Source organism: Nicotiana sylvestris, chromosome 4 (assembly GCF_000393655.2).
Source record: "Nicotiana sylvestris chromosome 4, ASM39365v2, whole genome shotgun sequence".
In the NCBI taxonomy this organism is placed as follows: Eukaryota; Viridiplantae; Streptophyta; class Magnoliopsida; order Solanales; family Solanaceae; genus Nicotiana; species Nicotiana sylvestris.
In genome coordinates this window covers 163,754,831-163,775,952 of record NC_091060.1, presented here as the reverse complement: position 1 = coordinate 163,775,952, position 21,122 = coordinate 163,754,831, and positions in this window count along the sequence as shown.

Sequence of the window (21,122 nt, the reverse complement as noted above, 5' to 3'; positions counted from 1 at the left end):
TGCTGTCACTACTGGTTTTTACTAGTTCCGCTGTGTTGTCGAACATATTGTTGTTGTGTGTATGCTACTACTGCTCCTGTTGACTCCTTCTCTCTTCTTGTGTCCAACATCCAGGTACACACTAGAATTTCACACTGATGTAACAGTAAAGTTGAGCATGAAATGAAAGACGCGAAGGAGTTTTAATCACTTGGTTTTGTAACTATAGTCTTATAAAGTGTTAGCAGATTGTATGATTCTTTAAGGTTATAACTCAATAGAAAATACATTAGGTAGTTTGTACTTAATTGAAACTTAGTTTATTTAATACTGTGATCTTAGTTGTTTAGTTGTCTGTATGATATGGAATGCACAGGTGGTTAGTATATCGATAGTTAAATCTCATCTCTAGTCCCATTTTACATACAAGGCAGATTGCTTCTAATTTAGCCAAATGCAATATAACTTTTAATCATTTAAGTTAACTCTATCAAAATCGGATTCCATTAGGCAGTTTATAGGACAATGTTCGAATCCCATCAATAGCATCCTATAGTAGTTAATTCCATTAATCTCATTAAAATGAGTTAGTTTAAATTCAACTTGGAGAACGTTTAGCGTGAGTTTAGCATTTTATCAATCTTGTATGCATTTTTAATTAAATTAAAAAACATGTTCGCTCATGGAATAAAGCATGAAATAATTCCTCGTCTCACAAATAATTAATCTGATAATTAATAAGAGGCCGGAGCTGGCCAAACATGTAATTTAATTAGCGTATATTTTCTTTTTTTCATTTTTAGAGACAAACATAATAGAAATGTAGTCGCTGTAGGTTTATCCTTTCAAAAAATGAGACGAGCCTCGCCAAATAAAAAAAATGCAAATTGCGGGGCCCTCAATAATCGGTCGTAATAAATATTTAGATTTCTTGGGATGGACTGTCTAGTGAACTCCACTACCTTCCCTAAATATAATTACGCATTAGACTCTTTAGACGCGATTTAATTAAATTACCTTCTTAAATTCGGGTGCGCATTTATGTGACCCAAATCCAAAATCTCAACGGAGTTGGAATGTATTAACATCACGGGCGCATTGATTGTGACATGGTTCGAAATGCATTTTCACGACGTTGCAATTCCATAAAAAAAAACAGTTTTAACCTAATAAAAGCACACGATCTATAACATGTATTAAAAATCAGATAATTGGCCATTATAACAATTTAAGCGACCGCGCTAGAACCACGGGATTCGGGAGTGCCTAGCACCTTCCCTCGGGTCAACAGAATTCCTTACTTAGAATTTCTGGTTCGCAGACTTCATTTGGAAAGTCGAAAATTTTCCTCAATTTGGGATTCAAGATAAACCGGTGACTTGGGACACCAAAAGCCAAACCTTTCCCAAGTGGCGACTCTGAATTAAATAAATAATCTCATTTCAAATATTGTCACTTAAATTGGAAAAACTCCCTCGCGCATTTACCCTTCGGGGCGGGCGCGCAAAAAGGAGGTGTGACAGCTCTGGCGACTCCGCTGGGGAAAAGAACCCAGAACGTTTGTTCAGGGTTCAGAATTCGAGCTTAGAATAATTGTTATATTTAGCTTTATTATCTGATCTTTACTACATGTTTGGGCATAACGTGCTAAATGTTGTCTTTTACTGCTTTGATATTATTTGGACTGTATATAAATTGTGTCGAAACCCTTCTCTTCTTACCTCCAGGGAGGAGCTTGCTGGTCAAGACTCCCTATTCTGTTAGTGTCATACCCTGAAATAAGAAAGAGGCTGGACAAGTTACAAAGCCGGACGATCTCACGGGTCCCCGGTATGTAGCCCCCTCTTCGACTCGAGTTGTCCGCTCGAGTACACAGTGTAGAACAAATACCCAGGTTACAAACCTAGTATAACAAAAACTCATGACGGATCCCTAGTAGGAACGCTTATTTACATCACGTTGCATTTGACATAGGGGACTCAACACAGGGGTTGGGCCCGTCTAGGACAAGCAACCCAAAATGAAAAGACCATCCTGCTGCATCCCGTTTGTTTTGCGCATTTATTTGCTTCAGATCTGCATGCTGATCGGTTGCTGGAAAAAAAATTCAAAAAGGAAAAGAAAAATAGCAGCGTAGGGAGATAATTACTTATTTTTAGAAAAATAAAACCAATGTCCAAGTAGTGTCAAAACCTCGCCGAAATTTTCTTAAAAAAAATGAAAACAAAATTTGTCTTTTAGTTTGATTTATTTAAAAAAACATATATAATACAAAAAAAATTTCCTTTTAATCACTTTCAAAATCCAAAAAAAGTATTTGTTTAAAAATAAAAAGGGGAAAATTCAAAATTCAAAAAAAATAGTTTTTCTTTTGTAGTATCTTTTTCATAAATTCAGACTAATAGTCCAAATACTTCCTTAAAAGATTTTTCGAAATTTCAAAAAAAAAAAAGAGAAGTGAAAAGAAGTTTAAAATTCAAAGAAAAAATATTTCCTTAGTCGTCGTCTCTTTTCAAAAAATAATAATAATAAAACAAATAAAAAAAAAGAAATCGAAATCAGAAAAAAAATATTTCTCTTTTCTTTGTAAGTATATTTATTCAATAATGGGGGTTTAGTTTATTCCTGATCGGCCCGAACTACGCCGGTTTGATTCTCGCAGGGCGTGAGATACGTAGGCAACCTTCATCAGGTCCAACCCCCCTTTTTTCAAAAATAGCCAAAATGTTAGAATTTTAATTTCGTCATAAATGAGTCGGGTGATGCCGTTTTGTCAAGAATAGCCGAATGTTCCCGAAAGGGACGCCGGAAGGCTGACTTTGCATAAACAGCCATTTCGGTCATTTTTTATTTTTGTGACCAAATTGCCCAATGGCCTTAGGATCCTCGTCCCCGAGGCTCGCGAGGCCATGTTCCCAATGTCGGGTCACCATTCTAAAAAAAGAGTCATAAATAAATCAAGTGATTGCTTTTGTCAAAAATAGCCAAATGTTCCCGAAAGGAACGGCGGAAGGCTGACTTTGCATAAACGGCCACTTTCGATCATCTTTTAGAGTTTTGATTGGTTGACCCTCACAGCCTTAAAATCTTCATCCCCGAAGTGCTGAAAGGCCATGGTCGAAAATCGGATCTTTCTTTCTAAAATACAGTCAAATCATTTTTGAGTCAAATCATTTTTGCTTAAGTCACCTTAATAAATGTGCAGGATGAGCACAATTCAAAATGAACGTTTTTCGATAATGACTAAAATCCTTGTCAAGTTGCGGCTATGGTGGAATGATCTAGGTGTTGAAGGGCAAGATGAGGTGAAGAAATATCTGAAAGGTCTCACAGGTTTATTGGAAATCCAACCTCGGGGAGATATCATAAGAGCTTTGGTCACCTACTGGGACCCAGCGCACAATGTCTTCCACTTCTCCGATTTTGAACTCACCCCGACTCTGGAGGAAATAGCTGGGTACATCGGAAATGCTGAACTTCCATTAAGGCAAAAAATACCTGGTTGCCCCAAGAGCTATCACGGTGCATCGATTTCTAGACTCACTAAAGATACCCAGGACGGTCTATAACCCGATTTGGCCGCAGGTTTTTGTAGTCCGTGCTTCATATACGACAGATATGGCCATGTAGGAGGATTCAATAATCCGGTTAACAAGCTATGCAGCAAAGGTAACCGTCAGAAGTGGGATGAGCACAGACAGGTGGCTTTCATGATAACATTTTTGGGCCTTTTTGGTATTTCCGAGGAAAGATAGAAACATTGATCTGAAAATATCCTGGGTCGTCAGTACTTTGCTCACTTAGAATGAAAGTACTCTCGTGCCTATGGTGGTATCTGATATCTTTCGAGCCCTCACAGCCTGCAAAGCCAGGGGGAATTTCTTCGAAGGGTATAATTTACTGCTACAAATATGGATGACTGAACATCTCTGCCATTGTTCCGAGCTTTTGAGTCACGGTTCCTCGAAGAAAACTTGCATAGAAGAGTTTTGCACGAGAACCAAGGAGGTCACTCTGCCCGAAGGAGTCGCGGCATGGACGTCATTCTTTCAGACTCTCACTGCCAGCCAAATACAGTGGACACTAGGATGGTTGCTTGTTGATGAGGTTATGTATATGCCGGCGGCTAGAACCCACTTCCTACTGATGGGACTTAAGAGCATTCAGCCTTACGCGCCCTATCGAGTTTTGAGACAACTCGGGAGATGCCAGATAGTGCCACACGAGGAAGATCTTAGTGCTCAAACAATTGAGATTAGCCCTGACGGACAATTTCCTGAAGCAAAAGTCCGCCAGATCTGGAATGAATGTCAATAGTTGAAAGCAGATACTTGTGTGCAGGATCGGGCCAAAAGTGAAACGGCGCCAGGTTACCTTGCGTGGTACAGAAGAGAACTTGAAAACGAAAGGCTGGCTAAAAGACCCCACATCCTGAATTTTGCCGAGTCATCACAAAAGCAATGGGATTGGTTAGCAAAAGAAAGAGGCTATCGCGTCGAAATCAGCAAATTAAAGCGACAAGTTGAAGGTCTAAAATATGAGCACAACGTGCAAGTTGATACTGATCTGGGAGAAAAGAACAGGTTGACCCAGGAAAATGAGATGCTCAGGGCCCAGATCCAGCAGATAAGGATAGCCGCTGATAACCAACAAAGGAGCCGGTCGGATGAACGATTGATAAAAGGTTTAAGGATGGAAATTGGGGAGTGCCGGAGTGAGTCAGAAAATCTTGAAAATACCATAGCAGGACTCGAAGCACACTGGGCAAGAAGGACAGAAAAGCGTAACCGGTACCTGCAGCAGTTGAAAAGGGATCACGAGCAAACCATTACCAGGCCAATTTGAAGAAAAAGGTGGTCACTCTTGAGGACAGAGCAGCTGAGCAAACCCGAACCTTTGAAGCTAAAAATAGACGTTGCCACAAGCTACTAGCCCAAATGAAAGTAGAAATTCAGCAGTGGCAAAATCAATATCTCCAGGATTCTCGGATTATGACAGCCCTTAATGATCAAATAGAGCGCCTACTCATAGAAAAGAGGCGAACCAGGGATAAGATTAAGACCATTGCCCATGAAAAACATGCGCAGAAAGGGCATGAGTACACCACATCGGTACTCAGTAAGTGTCAAGCCTAACCTCGGTCGGGTAGTGATGAGGAAGGTCAGGCCCTACTAAGGTTAAATGAAATACAAGGTTTAACAGTGTAGAACAAAACAATATAAATAAGTGTAACAGTAAAAGTAACACAGGATAGAAAGAACAACAACAATTATTACAGAGGCAAAGTAAACACAGAAAGAAATACAGCTCAACATAGAGATAACAACCGGGGATCTCCCACAATACCGTCCTGTAGTCCCAAATATAAATATCCAGTGGATCTCCCGGGTTACCGTCCCGCAGTCCAACTCATAGTGCGAGGGGAACTCCCAAAATAGCGATTCGTAGTCCCAAATGTAAATACTTAGTACAAGGGGAATCTACCGGGTGCAATCCCGTAGTTCCAATGTAAATGTGCAGGAGGATCTCCCGGAATACCGTTCCTTAGTCCCAAAGTAAACATACAGGGGGGATCTCCCGGGATACCGTCCCGTAATCCCAAAGTAAACACGCAACAACCACAAGAAGAATACACAGTTCAATTCAAATTTCATACCAAGGTAAAATACATATTTCTAGCCTAGCATATTGCACGTAATCCAAATAAGGCAGTTTGAGCAAGTAAAGCAATTAAGTCAATTAGACATGCTTCCCTAAGCTAACAACATGCTTAAATTGCAAGTAGTATAAACAGGAAAAAGAAACATAATTGTAATTACTTAATGAAAATTGGATTTTCAACATTTAGCACAAGTACGCACTCGTCAGATCACGTACAAGACATTTCAAATATCAATAATACCAAATCCTAAGTTGAGTTCCCCTACGCAAGGTTAGGCAAGCCACTTACCTCGAATCGGCTCAAATTCAACCTGAAACCACGTTCTTGCCACGAGTACTCGACTCCAAATGGCCCAAATCTATTCAATTCAATTGCATAATATAAATAACATTTCAAGTAACTTATTCTACAAATAAATTCTAAGCTAATACGCAAAATTAGGAAAAATGACCAAAATGCCCCTCAGGCCCACATCTCGGAATCGGGTAAAATTTACATTTTCAGAATCCTCATACTCTCACGAGTCTATCCATACCAAAATTATCCAAATCCAATGCCAAATCCCTAATCAAAACTCAAAATTTAGGTCTAAGAATTTTCCCCCAATTTTTCACCATAAATTCGAAATTAAAGGATGGATTTAAGCGTAGATTCATGGAAATTAGTATAAACCGAGTAGGAATCACTTATCCAAATCGCCCAGGTGAAAATCTCTTCAAAAATCACAATTCCCCGAGCTCCCAAGTTCAAAATATGAATTATGTCTTAAACCCTCGATTTTGGGTTTTTAAAATCTACCCAGGCATTTCCTTCTTCGCGAACGCGGAAGGAGCCTCGCATTCGCGAAGTACAACTCCGCTTGGGTCCAGCTTTCTTTCATCATGAACGTGATGCCCCTGTCGCGAACGCGATGACCAATTTCCTCCTCCTACGCGAACGCAGGACCATCATCGCGAACGTGTAGGTATAAGACCTCCCAGCTTCATGAACGTGGGAAAATCTTCACGAACATAAAGCATTAAACCTCCCCCAGTCCCAGATCCTCTTCGTGAACACGAGGCCCCACTCATGAATGCGAAGAAGGAAACCAGAACTGAGCTGCTGCAATTTTTCTGCAAATTTTCTAAGTCCAAAATGACCCGTTGAGCATCCGAAACACACCCGAGGCCCCTGGGACCTCAACCAAACATGACAACCAATCCTAAAACATTATTCAAACTTGTTACAATCTTCAGAATGCTCAAAACAACATCAAAACACCAATTTAACATCAGATTCAAGCCTAAGAACTCCAAAAACTCTCAAATTACGCTTTTGATCAAAAAGTCTATCAAACCTCGTCCGAATGACCTGAAATTTTGCAAGCACGTCACATTCAACATTGCGGAGTTACTCCAACTTCCGGAATTCCATTCTGACTCCGATATCAAAATCTCACTATCGAACCGGAAACTTCAAAACTTCAACTTTCGGCATTTCAAGCCTAAATAAGCTACGGACCTCCAAAACATAATCCGAACTCGCCCTTAAGCCTGAAATCACTCAACGCAGCTAACAAAACCAACGGAATTCCATTCTGAGGTGGTTTTCACACTGCTCTGACTACGATCCAAATTATAAAGCTTAAGCTCTCATTTAGGGACTAAGTGTCCTAAAACACTCCGAAACTCAAAACCAAACATCCCGGCGAATCAAAATAGCAGAAACAAATATGGGGAAAGCAGTTACTAGGGGATCGGGGCATAAATTCTTAAAATGACCGGCTGGGTCGTTATAGTAGACATATGTCAGGTATATGAAATATTGTATGGCTTGTCGGGCTATGTTCAGTGTACGAGTGATTATTTTGGCCTTATAGGCCCGTATGTTTGTATGTATAAGTCAGTATATCAGGTTGGGTTGTTTTATGTCGAGTGTTCTCTCATCTTTTATTCTTGTTTCCTCATACGACCCTTCTGGCCTATTTACCCATGTTGATGTGATGAGAACGATACGTTACATTGGTACTTGGTTGAGTAAGGGCACCAGGTGCCCGTCGCGGTCCATCGATTTGGGTCATGACAAAATTGGTATCAGAGAAGTTCTGTCCTACGGAGTCTACAAGCCGTGTCTAGTAGAGTCTTGTTTATGGGTGTGTTATGCACCACACTTATAAGCAGTAGGCTATAGGGCATTTAGGACTGTCACTCTTTCTTCTTACTCTAGATCGTGTGGTAGAGCTCAGTTGTAAGAACTCAATTTCCTAAATTCTATTTTATTCATAATTAGATGATACGTACGTCCAATAGACAGCTGGTAAGAGATTGAATGTGGTTGTGGAAGAGTTAAGTCCGAGAAACTCGAATTTGCATCATGCTTATGATGAGTAAATGTAAGGTCTCCGACAGAACATGTGGGTATGACATCTAAGCTTCTTGATAAGGATCCCTAAGGTAAGAATATCTATCCACTCTTGCGGTAAAAAAGAATAAGAGATTCAGAAGATAGATACAAATTTCAACAAGTAAAAGGTGCAAGGTGAAGAAGGGTACGAGGTACCCAGTTAATGAAGATTAACAATATTTACAACTCAGGCAGAGAATATAAGCATTTTGGGTTACCTTCAACAGTAATAGAGGTATATACAATTGGCCACATCCATCTCATTTATGCCTTATGGGGGCTAACAAAAGTAGTATAAGAGAAGAACGGATATAAGGATCCGGCTGGTGTTAGAGTGACCCAAAATGTTGGATGAATTATTAGCGTTAGCTGACATTTCCGAAGGATACTGCAAATGTGCTAATAGATCTCCTTGTGAGACACCCAAATAGTACACTCTAAATAGTACAGCCAAATATGAGTACTACAAAGATAGACACTGGAATCCTGGAAGGGACAAATATTAACTTAGTATGGCTCTCTTCCCTAGTAGAGCGAGAATGTTAGAAAACCCGAAGAGCCAGGTGATGAAACAAGGGGAGCTAAAAGCAAAAGAATGACTTGTTGGAATTTTCAGAATAAAGTGATAGGCATAAATGTTAGAAGACAAATAAGAAGAGAGTTAATGAAGCATTATGAGTAAGATGTGATACATGGATGACAACGATAGATAAAAAAGATGATAGTATTACAGAGTCTATATTCAAGTGAAGGAAAATATGAGAGGTGACAGGCCTTGAGACAATAAAAGAGTATAGGCCATAAAGTCATATCCTCATTTCAAGAAATAATCTCGAGACTCCAGCGCGACTACCAAAAGGAAAAGTTAGACTCCAGAGTAATAAAAATTAGTATGGGCTGGTGAACATGATAAGCTAAACATGAATTGGGGATTAAGTGATTTGATAATAGTCAGCATCATGAAGATTTCAGAGATTGCGTTCCGACAATAATAGAATGGACGCACGAAGAATATTCATGAGAAATTCAGAGAATGGCCATTTAGGAAGACGCTTCCCTAAAACAAGCAATATGAGAAAAGTTAAGCTTAAGGGACTATATGTGCCAGTTATACTAAGTGTCATCCTCGCGAGTAAGGAATTTTGTTTATCCTTGGTACAGAAGGATTATCGCAAGGCGAGTAAGGGTCATCAATGATGTGAAAAGACGCTAAAGATGAAAAGGTAAAACATCTATAGGTTGATCGTAGTGGCTCCAACTCTTAATACTCCATTAAAGGGGGAATATGGAGTGATGTGACATTAAGTTAGAATGAAGTAGTTCTAGTAATTATGGAATAGTAAAGGAAGAATGTGATAAAAATGAGAAAGGAATGAGATTGCACTTATCCAAATCCTACCGATATGCTACGATTCAGAACACAATGCAATCATGATGTCAAGAAAAGGAAGTAAGGGTTCCTGCCCGGGATGTTATGGATAAATAAGGAGCCAATGCGAGAGGTAAGTTAAGACAAAAAAATATAACCCAGGAAAGATTATGCGGAATATTGATATGAGAATGAGTCAACGAGTAGTCAGTAGTTGATTTAGGACGAGCCTAATTATGGCTAGACAAGAGGATACAGACAAATCAATAGATCATGCAAGATAAACATAGTGAACCCCAACATGGGGAATTCAGTCGCGTAGATATGGCATCATGACAATTGGGAAATATTCAAATAGGAGTTGGGGTAGGTATCGTATGAATGTTACTGAAATAAAAGAGAGTGCCACTGAGAAGTTAGTCAAAATATCAGTTCATAAGCAACCCTACAAGCAAAAAGGCATGGAAGTAAGTAACTAAAGATAATTATAGGTGGGTACGAACATCAAAAAAATTCTATCGAGAATCGATATAATAAGCTCGCGGCTTTACAAGAGCCAGAAGGTCCTCCCTAAGTATTACAATGAAAGACTAGCTGAAGAAATAAGGAAGAATGCTGCAACCTAAGCACAGTGACATAAAAAGGAAATGGTCTTGTAACAACAGTCTCACAACAACATTATATGCATTCCATAAGAAAGTGGCACCTATCCTGGCTAATGAGCGAGAAATGAAACTAGAAGTAATTTTCGAGACCATATGAGTTGCACAAAATTCCGACATGCATGGGAACTAAGATAAGCTAAGTATGCACGCAACAAAGGGGTAGAAAGACCAGGAAAAGTAATTAAATCTAGGCCCTCGGCCTCATATCAATCTCAATATAACACTGTTGCGGCGCGCAGCCTGATCCAATAGTATCCTCACAGCTGGCCTTTGGCCGTACTCAGTCTAGAAATTATATAACCCCCTCGGGCATTAGTAAAATAGTAGTTCTCAACCCAAAACATAATTTAATATATCATTTTAGTTTCAAAACCGAGTAAAAGTGGTTCAGTTGTAAAACAGTACGACTGAGTTCAAGTAGTAGGTCAAAACAGTGAGGAAATAGTGATAAAAATCCCCGGAGGGTTCAAATAGTTGGCTCGAAGCCCAAAGATGGCAATCAGTCCAAATAATGATGATAACAAATAAGTTTCAATCAAATACGCGGTAAAAGCGTCAATCGGGACGGACCAAGTCACAATCCCCAATAGTAAACGACCCCACGCTCATCATCAAGCGTGTGTCTCACCTCAATATAGCACTACGATGTGCGAATTCGGGATTTCAAACCCTCGGGATATCATTTACAATCATTACTCACCTCGAACCAGCAAAATCTCTAGCCCGCGATGCCTTTGCCCCTTAAATCGGCCTCCACATGCGTCGAATCTATCCAAAACCAGAACGAATGCATCACAATATGCAAAGGGAACAAAGGCCAAGCGAAAACAATCAATAATAGGCACAAATCCCGAAATTAGCAAAACCCGAGCCCTGGGACCACTTCTCAAAACTCAGAAATTTTCACATCATTAGATTCCTTATCACCCCGCGAGTTCATACATACCAAACATTCTCAATTCCGACCTCAAATGGGTTTTCAAATACCAATTCAAAAGTCTAATTTCTCAAGCCCTAGTTCTTAAGTTTTAGGCTTAGTTTTTCCATGAATTTCTAGGTGGATTTCACAATATAATCAAGTTTTAGGTTCAAAAATCTTACCTCTAAACGTTTCTCCTTGAACCCCTCTTCGATTTCCTTCAAAAAGCTCTCAAAAAGGCCAACTATGGAGTAAATGAGCTTCAAATCGCGGATGAAACGAATTAAAACATTCTGCCCAGGGGTTTTTGACATCTGCGAACAAAAGCCCGCTTCTGCGGAACCGCATATGCGGCCCAAACAACCGCTTTTGTGGTCACTCACTTACTAGCCTAAACCGCATCTGCGATGGAAAATTCCGCATCTGCGGCTTCGCAGATGCGGCCACCTTGACCGCTTCTGCGAAAACTGCTCACCACACCCACTCTTGCATCTGCAGCTCCCCTTCCGCATGTGCGGCACCGCACCTGCGGTCCCCAATCCGCAGGTGTGGAGATACCAGAAGAAGCAATATTAGCTACTGCAACAAGGTTCCAACCTCTCCGTTAGCCATCCGGAATCACCCCGAGGCCCCCAGGACCTCAACCAAAAGCACAAACATAACCCAATACCTTATTTAAACTTGTTCCAATCATCAAAACACCTCAAACAACATCAAATTACTCAAAACACATCAGATTCAAGCCTAATTTTTGAAAAATCTTCTGAAATAAGATTTCGATAAAAAACCCAACCAAACCACCTCCGAATGGCCTGAAATTTTGCACACACACCCCAAATAACATAACAAAGCTATTGAAACTCTTGGAATTCTGTTCCGACCCTTGGATCGAAATCTCACCTACCAACTGGAAATCGCCAAAATACTAACTTCGCCAATTCAAGCCAAATTCTACACCGGACCTCCAAAAATAATTCCGATCATGGTCCTAAGTCATAAATCACCCAACGAAGCTAACCAAATCATAAAAATTCCATTCCGAGATCATATACAAATAAGTCAACTCTTGGTCAAACTTTTCAAATTCAAAGCTTTCAACTGAGACTATTCTTTCAAATTCATACCGATCTCCGCGAAAACCAAAATTAATGATTTACATCAGCCATAATACATCATACGAGGCAAGTCATGCCCGAGAATGGACGATCAAAGTGCAAAAACTCAAAACAACTGGTCGGGTCGTTACTAGTGATCCAGAGTTAGTTACATTATAAACGCATTTAAGATTTCGGAGTATTATCCATGCAGTATATATGTTGACAATCATATAGCCGTAGAAGACTCCGGTATAAGTTAAAAGAAAGAATTGACTCCAGGCCATAGACAAGGGATTGAATTTTTATACGATTGTATCGTGGATATTTCATAGCGCCCATGAAAGGCAAAACTAATAACTAATACCAGGAGCTGCAGATCGGAAGATAGCTTAAGCCTACATAAAGGCTGATCAGAGAGAAGAGGACACTAAAGAGTTACATTAACTAAGTAAATCAGAAGTCTGATTATTAGAGCCGGAAAATTATAGAAATCGTGATTGAGAACATTGTAGAATCACTATTAATATCAGAGGTACAGGAGAGATAGTACAACAACAATATTATATAACGGCTCTACGAGAAAGCTAGTAAGAAGAGTGTCATCCTCATAAGAAGTTAGTATGAAGCTCTCACCGGATAGAGCTTCAAGTTGTGGATGTAAATCATACCTATGTGGAAGGGAAGTTATGAAAGAGATAGAAGAGGTGATGCAAGATTTTAAAACAAGCAAGGTAAAGGTGAACAACATACAAGATACTTAAGTGCCAAAGGTTGTGAATAATCCATACTTCGGATAGAAGGCTAGAAGCGTTGGGATTTGGTATCGAGAAAGGATAGAGGTGTCATTAGTGACATATCTTCCATCCTATGGTTCCTAGGTATCGAGAGGTCTAGTTAAAAGAGTAAAGAAGAGTTTGAGACGATGTGATGTCTCGCTTGATGTTCCAGAATAACATAAGGAAATCTATGGTGCAATCAAGTCGAAGGAAGGTTGCGAGTAGTATAAATAGATATGTGTAGGTTGCAAGCTAAAGTATGGTAGAGCAACAAGATTTTAGGAAGACAGGAGTAAGGATAAGAAAAGGCAAGTGAGAAGGTGACAAAAATGGATGAGTCCTCGGGATTAAGCCCATGAAAACAAGAGAGTTGATGCTTTCTCTGAGTTATAGAGAGCTCAGTATAGCCTGAATGAACTCAAAGGAGTTTGAGACTAATAGCATTTAAAAGAAATGCAATGTAAGAAAAAAAAAGAAGGAGAAATACGATTATGGAAATTACATTGGGATACTGTGAAATACGATTATGGAAATTACTCCAGATGTTCCCCGATGAGACGTGAGCCCCAGTGATTACGTAAGAGGTTTCAAGTTATCAGTAGTAAGTTGTAAATCAATATTGAGGAGAAGCAACAATAGATGGATAAAGTTCCAACGCATGAGAGGAGATAAGAATTCCATCCTTTAGATGAATAGTAATAAAGAAGCATTAAAGGAATTATATTTATACATACATGATAAGCAGCGAGAGAGTAACCTGGAGTTGGTAGCAGACCTTAGCAATAATAAATCGAACTAAGAGTTATGGTATAGTATGATCTATCTAGATGCATCAAAGTCATACAGAAAGATAATTGGGTCTATGAAACAAGATATAGCAACATTCGTACAAAGTACCGAGCAAAGAACTTTAGTATACCTATAAATTCCAAGAGGGATATCTTGTGTATGTTTACAAAGTGAGGCATAGAGATTGGCTAAAAGCTGGAGGAAAAGGGAGAAAAGAGTCGCATAGGCCCACATACAAGGAAAAAGTCATACAGGTTGCATGACAAAAGGTAGCAACAGTTACGAGACTGGAAGGACTCCGACCACAAGTCGTGGTGTGAAAAAGAGGCCTAAATGTGGGAATGCCCTGGCCTTTGGATTTATTCACAGAATAGTTTCCTAGATGGCAAGAAGAGTAGTAAAGTATTCGGAAGACATAAGTTACGAAAATGATAAGTGCATCAGTCAACATTTGAGGACGAATGTTTCAAAGGGGGTAATGATGTTACACCCCATATTTTCGTACATGGAAGTATGCCATAAGTAAATTGATTAAAGATCGAAAGTGAGATATTACATCCTGCATTTTTGTACGTTAAAGCTTCATCGTAAGTTAATCGACGTAAATTTGGAAATGAGATTATTTTAGGATTTTAAGTATTATGATATTTCAAACAATAGATAAGTAAATTTGTGAAGGTGAGAGGGTAAGCAAATCAAAGAAAGTGAGTTTCGTCGAAGTTTGTCGATTTGGGATAAAATACAATCCGAGCTACAATATCCTGTATTAGTGGACTAGTGTCATACAAGATACACATGCCCATGATAATAAGGTGTATAAGGTATGTTAAAATTGAGTAGTATTTTAAATAATTTGAGATAATTCTTAATTTTGTATATAATTAATTAATTCTGGGGATAATTATGGTATTAAGCAGGATTAAATGGATAAAAATCTTTTTGGAGCTGCCACATGGATTAAATGGATAAAATCTTTTTGGAGCTGCCACATGACATTAAGCCAAGCCCAATGTGGCACCAATATGAATAATGAGTCATAAAACCTAAGATGTTTTGTCTACACGTAAGGATCATTTAATAATTACCTTGGTTGGGTTCCTTTATTAGTGGTCTAACTTGGAAGATAACAAGGATGTTATGGCAAGCTTATCACTTTATATATCTTAGACCAACAATGGTGGTAATTAAGGGGTTTAATGGTTACTCATCCTTGCAAGTGTTATTTTTCGATGGAGTAAATATTAGTTGGATAAGAAATAACGTGCTATAATATCAAGAATATCATACAAATTTTTTCCTACTTTGATCCGCCGTTACGTGTTGTTGCAATTGACGCGTGTTAGAGAGATTGTCAACAGAATCGGCTCAGGTATGTTAAGGCTATACCTTCTTTCCTTTTGGCATGATCTATACGGCACAAACGAAATGAGCAAATGCACAACTTTCATAAATGGCTCTATTCATAGAAATACTAGAGATGCTTATGTTCTTGATTCTCCATGTGTCTTATTATTATATCTTTTGTTCATGGGTCTCAGAAAATACGTAAGTTGATAAAGTTTACTTCATGATATTATGGAATAATGGTCTTATGACATTTCGAGTTTATTGACGTACTTCTCATGCATTGCATTTATTTATTCATGTACATTGACCTATGACCAGATGACATTATATATGTATATTATATGTGTATGGGATATGGGAAAAGGTTAAGGCATTATATACACACCACCACCTGATCAGCTGGTATACGATAATGATTTTGCCCACAGTGGTCGAGATGATATGATGGGATGCCCCCAGAGGCTTGATGATGTTATGACCACATGTACCTATGAACGACATGACATTTATACACATATGCATGGCATTATACATACTAATGATTCACAGAGCTATTCAGATATACATGTTGAGTCTTTACTCTATTTTCCTCTCATGTCTATTGTTTACTGATTTTCATTCCTTACATACTCGGTATATTATTTGTACTGACGTTCCTTTTGCATGGGGACACTGCATTTTATGCCCGTAGGTCCCGATAAACAGGTTGAGAGTCATCTAAGTAGTCTATCAGCTCGGCGGAAGATATTTGTGCGCTCCATTTGCTCCGGAGTTGCTTATTGGTTAGTATGATTTTGACATATATTGATTGGTATGTTGGGGCCCTGTCCCAGCCTTATGACGTTTATGTACTCTTAGAGGCTTGTAAACATATGTCAGGTATATGAAAGATTGTATGGCCTTGTCGGGATATGTTTAGTGTATAAGTGATTATTTTGGCCTTATATGCCCGTACGTCGTATATATAGGTCAGTATATCAGGTTAGGTCGTTTTATGTCGAATGTTCTCTCATGTTTTATTCTTGTTACCTCATACGGTCCTTCTGGCCCATTTACCCATGTTGATTTAATGAGAAAGATACGTTTTGTTGGTACTCGGTTGAGTCAGGGCACCGGGTACCCGTCGCGGCCCATCGATTTGGGTCGTGACATAAGAGGTCTTAGCCGACGTAACGACTACTTGTGGGGGTGGAATCACCCAACGCCGGAGCTAGAGTTTGACCCTCTCGTACAGACTTAGCTAGTGCAAATTACATTTCAGCCGATGTGACCCTCTGGCGGAATGCAGGCACCAGAGCCTTCGCCTTCTTGGAAGCTTGACGACCTGGCGCAAAAAAGAAAATCATGTAAAAAATGATGACAAGACGGTGGTAAGCTATAACAAAAACGAAAGGGTCATGGAAATGAGAATCAGACTCACTAGTCTAAGGCTTGGGCCCGAACCGCTTGTTAAAGGACGCAAGTCGCGAATTCCCACAATATGTGGTAAGACGCGAGTTACCTACTCTTCGATATCAAGAACCAAGGGAGGTGGACGCTTACCAGCTGAAAGTATAAGGACATGAGCAAGTGAGAAACAAAAAGAGGGGGGATAAACAAAATATATGACAAACGATAAAAGGCCCTTACGGTTGAAGTTCCACTGCTTAGGAAACCCAATTGGGTCTGTCACTACGTGCTCGGTCCTGACAAAGAAGTAATTGCACCAGAATTGGAGGTTCGCCTTGTCATCCATCCCCGTCACCAATCTATTAGTCTCACGATGGTGGAGATGAATCAGCGTGCCTCTGTAGAAACTAGGCGAGAAGAGATGCAGTAGATGACGAATGGAGACTCCGCAACCAGCCAAATCTGCGAACTTTGCCAGCATCAAAAAGGCTTTATATAGGTAAGGGGAAAGTTGTGCAAAGTAGACGTCATAAAAACGACAGAACTCCTCAGCGAGTGGGAAAGAGGAAGAGAGTAACCCACCAAAAACTGGTAGGCGTAGAAAGCGCAAAACCCAGGCCGATGAACTTGTATCGCGTCGTTCTCCGCTGAACAATATCGACGTGAGCAAGAATATAGAATTTAGAACGCAGGTCAGATATTTGTTTCGACCTCATGACTGATAGTACCTGCTCCGGAGCAGGTGTAGGTTCTTTTCGGGAAATCATTTCTGACCGACAGGTTCCGAGGAACAATCTCCTCCACGATGGGAAAACTTTCGTCTTCCATAACCGTGGGTTCACCACTACCAGAGGGCATGGCTACCGACAAAGGAGTGGCATCAAAGACTATGTTAAAAGCGTGGGAAGAGTTTGTCATTTCTGCAACAACATGTATACAGTAGAGCAAGAAGGAGAGTACCAACATGAAAAGAAACCGTAAGCTGGAGCTAAAAAATGGAAGGAAATCGGAGATAAGGGTCAGAGAAAATGCATAAGAACAAGCAAAGAGCAAATGGAATATGAAGTGCGAAAAGTTTCATTTTTGAATCTCCCTTCCTCTATTTGTAAGATATTATAAGCGCCCAAATCGATGTAAGAAACTGCTATCGACACCAAAATCGATGCAACAAAGGCACTGGAAACTATGCATTGCATCGGGAAGATGCGTAATGATGACGCGCGTGGCCATGACATCATCCTATGTTAACCACGCCAATCACAATCTTTGAGCCGATCAGTCATCAATTCGACATCGACCAATTCAGCTCGATTCATCACGACAGAATGTTTTGTGATTAGATGCAAATGAAGTCCGCTCATTGAGGACTCCCAAGAGGGTGATCTCAATAAGCGGAAGGACTAACTGTATGGGTTAAAATTAGGTTGAGTTTAGTGAATGAAACGGGCGAGCGAAGGACGATGTCAAAACCAAGCACGGTCCAGTGGCGAGGAGTCGCCTAGGATTATGAATAGGAATATTCCATTGAATATTCCCCAAATTATACTTTTTAGAGTTTTCTAGGAATATCCATTATAAATAAGAGGAGAGATGAAACAAAAAGCTCCGGGACCTTTTATGAAAGAACATCTTGTAAAGAGTTGACTATCAAAAATATACAAAAAACTTGTCTTGTCTTCTCTGTTTGATTCCATTACGAAATATTTCTCTTTATTTACAAGATCCAAGAACACTTTGTTCACTTCCACTCTCGGTTGTCACACGTTGTAGTCAGGAGAAGGAATCATCCATCTCATCCAACATTTGAGTGACAAAATCCTTCTTATTACATTTAATGACATTTGTCACATTTATTGTATGTTTTCATTCTCAAATTTATTAACAGTCATTGAGCATTAACTTGGCATTCGTTGACTTAAATAAGGTCCAATATCGTCCAAGTTATTGAACTTCAGATCTGAAATTTATTACTTTTAACTTGGATACACCCCTTGTCTATTTAATAAATTGGTTTAACAAAAAAGTCTTAAAACTTTTTGGTCAAACAATCAATAATTGTAAGTACTACACTTCAGTAATTCATATTTGTAATTCATCAATACATATAGTATTGAAAAATGTTTTAAGTAAATTACTCATAAATTTTAAATTTTTTTAAAGGTGAAATTCATGTTTAAGTATAATTTGACCTCCAAATATTGTTTTTTCTTTATCCACTAATAAATACTTATTGTCCAATTTTAGTGCCGCAGCTTCTAAGGTAGGGAGGAATCGAGAAATTGGGGGGAAAGGACGAAGAGCGGCACCGATTTGATATTTGAAAGGAAGAGTGGGTGGAGGGGGGCAGTAATTGCTTCCCACGCTACCCCGACATTCGCAATTATACTGTCGCCTTCTCCTCCTCTTCGTCTTCCCAAATCCCTAAACTTGCAATTATTCCACTTTTCCCCATGCGTTTTTCTTGGTGCTCAAGGATTCCCCTCACACTCCAACATCCACTATTCCATCTCCTATTTTTCTATTGCAATTGTTTAATTTTAATTTCCTTTTACTACAACTCACAACTAATCAACACCACTTATCCACTAACACAACTAATTTTTGTTCAAATAATATATTTTATAATAATAAATTTATTAAATATATACTTATGTCGATTTAACTTTATTTGGTTGGGAACGAAGTATTAAAAAAATACGTTTAAACTTATAGGGGTCGTTTGGTAGAATGCATTAGATAAAATAATGCATGCATTAACTTTGTATATTAATAATATCTTGTTTGGTAGATATTTTGAACATGTGCATTAGTTATGCAGGCAATAATTATACATCATATTTGGTATTATTCTATGCATAACTAATGCATAGAAAACAATGGTATTAGCTATGCAATGGGTTTAATGCATACATTAGCTTAGTTAAAGACAAAATTGGCCTTCAAAATTTATGCTTGATTAAAATATGCTAGTTAATATATTAATGCAAATATAAAATAATCCAAATAGTGAGAAATAAAATTATATCTCTAGTAAATAAATAAATAAATACTTAGCATATTTCCTTTTTTTATAAATAAATATTTGGTTCTATATTACAATATAGGTAGACAAATTAAATAATTTTTTAAAAACTTTTTCATATAAAAATATTTCTCAACATATGTTTCTTTTAAAAAGTTAGAGTGATAGACTGGTTTTGAGAGCATTTTTGTAAACAAACAATTCTTTTAGAAATTGTGCAATGCTTTAATACATCAAACCAATCAATGGATAAGAAATATGTCAGCAAAGCTAATACCAGCATAACTAATGCAAGCATAACTAATAACAGCATTACTAATACACCCTATTCAGCATTATTCTTATGCACCCTACCAAACGACCCCAAAATGTAAATAAGCACAAGTATTTCAACACTACTTATCCACTGACATAAGTATTTTTTGTTCAAATAATATATTTTATGATAATAAATTTATTAAATATATACTTATGTTGATTCAACTTTATTTGATTGGGGATGAAGTTTTAAAACAATACTTTTAAACTTATGATGTAAATAACCACAAGTATTTTATGTGACTATAGATTATTATATAAAGGTAAGTTATTTTTAAATATGAAATGAGTTATTCTTTTTGACAATAACTTAAAAGAAAATAAATTTATATAAATTAAAACGGATAGAGCATAAATATTAAATGTAAAATTCAGTTTAAAATTATGGTTCTAAAATTTATAACCTATAAGGTTGGCCCATTGTAAAGGGATTTGGATTAGCACTAATATTGATCAATGAGGCAGTAGATTTAGAAACTCAAGATGTAAATGGAGAAAAAAATTCCTAGGCTCGGTATTTGAACAGAGTTGTATTATTGAACTGAATGTCAACAGCAGCTGCTGTCGCCGGAGAAAAGTGACCCATGTGAATGGAAGAATATGAGAGAAATAATTTGATATATGTTTCAATTTAGCAGCACTAGCTACTGTATCCTGTAAAATGGACATTATATACTTAAATCATTTACTGGCTTTTTAGTTGAACGTGCATAAGGCCATTTACCTTTTGTTGCATGTACGATGAACATAAGTTAAAATGTGTCGAGTCTGTTGACTTTGCAATTTTATAGACTTTATTTATTAGCTCACCCTTTTATTTGTAAATGATGTACACCACAGGCAAAATTTACCTATAATAATAAGTAAATTTTAATATTAAGTATGATCATATGATAACCTTAAAAATATAGTGCAAATATGTGATAACTATAAGTTAAATTACATTGTTAATTGTCAAATTTTCATAGTATATTTTATGTTTACACTTTGGAGGCAAAGGCGTATTAATTTTTTTTTTTTAAAACATAAGTCCACCATTATGTTAATTAAAACGAGCATGGAGAATTAGGAATTTATTTATTATAAAGAAATTATTTAGAACGGTAAGTTGTCTTCATGTGATGGCCTATAGTACTGGTTCGAATCGTATAATCATTCACTGATTCTCCATTACATCCCTTGGGGCAACTTTTTCTTAGGCTATACATGAATACGAATACTTTGCACACCATACTGTTTTATTTATTATTTTTACATAACTATACCATATGAGAATGTCACACCATTTTTTTCCTTTACATAGTTTGTCCAAACAAAGATAAGGAGAACCTTATGAAAAGTTGCATGTGGAAATAGTGTTATATATGCATAAAAAATGTGCCATTAACAACAAAGCAATCAGACGTCA